This window comes from Erinaceus europaeus, chromosome 15 (assembly GCF_950295315.1).
Source record: "Erinaceus europaeus chromosome 15, mEriEur2.1, whole genome shotgun sequence".
Taxonomy (NCBI): Eukaryota; Metazoa; Chordata; class Mammalia; order Eulipotyphla; family Erinaceidae; genus Erinaceus; species Erinaceus europaeus.
This window is the reverse complement of record NC_080176.1, coordinates 48,042,653-48,044,125: the sequence shown is the minus strand read 5'-3', so window position 1 is coordinate 48,044,125 and position 1,473 is coordinate 48,042,653.

Here is a 1,473-nt window from a genome sequence, read left to right as displayed (position 1 = left end):
TGCTATTGTTTTTCCTAATAAATATCAAGAAAATTCCAATTTTCAAATGGTAAATTCCATAAAAATAAAAAAGTTGAAAAAAGACTGAAGAACTATTATCATTAGAAACTTAGGGAAGGTGGTTATTCCATGAATACTATCGGGAGTGGTAAAGGCAAGGACCTTATACTGACAGAAGAACCAAACTGCAAGAAACATATGCCCAATCATTAAAGAGTATTACCCAATAAAAATGCCTAGAGAACATTCAGGAATGCCCATGGGTAATGTCTAATGAATGTTTACATTGAGTGAGAAAAAAAGAATGTTGAGATCCCAGCAATTTCACCTTGAGAACTCAGAGGCAAATACTAATACTCTGTTCCCCTTGTAATTTGTCTTAGGTAGAAGTTGGAGAGCATTATTTACCCTATAAACAAGATACTGGTTCAAGACTTGTTAGTAAAGTACATTTTTGCACAAATGTTATTTGTGCTTATAGGATTCTGAGATAGAATTTAGGGGTTCTTTTCACAAGATAGCATCAAAAGTGTAATTTATAAAATCCATTTATAATACTCATAAAAAATGGAGGTAGAGGAAGATTACATCACAGAATTGTTAACAGAATTAATCATAACTAGATGGGGTGTTCCATCTACACTTCATTCTTCCCTGTAGTACCAAAGAGTTGTCTGCCCAATCTTATTAGCTTTTGTATTTTTCCTGTTAGATTTTTTCACTCCTCCTACAACTAACTACAAACATCTCTACTATTAACAAATCAATTCAATATCCCCTGCTCTGCCTGTAATTATTGTGATCCTTATGGTCACAACCATAGCAAACACTGAAGACATCTGTACAATAATCATTGGCTCATTTATCTCACAAAGATATAGCAGGGTAGTTTTTGTTTTGTTTTGTTTTGTTTGTTTTGTTTTTTACCAGAGCACTGATCAACTCTGGTTTATGGTGGTACAGGAGATTGAACCTGGGACTTTGGAGCCTCAGGCTTGACAGTCTGTTTGCATAACCATCATACTATCTAAGCCTGCAGCAGGGTAGTTTTTATTATCAGAAGCAATTTTTCTGTTGAAGAAACTAAAGAATATGGTGGCACTTGACATATATTACATAGATACCATAGTTTGAGATAGAGTGTGACACTCAGATACAGGGAGCTAAAGCTTCAGCTAGGGCTTATAGCTGTGAATGCTATTTGTCACAACTCCCTCTTACTATTCAGAAAAGATGCACTGGTTAACACAGTTACATACAGGAAATATAAATACAAATTTATAAAACTCCTTACCACAAAATTCTGTGGTTCTCTGTCCTGGAACTACCATTCCAATGTTCCTGGCAGCCGTTTTTGCCTTTTTTAAATACCTTCTATTTTATTAATTAGGATAGAAATTGACAAAGGACAGGGAGATAGGGAGAGAGAAAGATAGGCACATGCATACCTGCTCCACTGCTAAGGAAGCATCT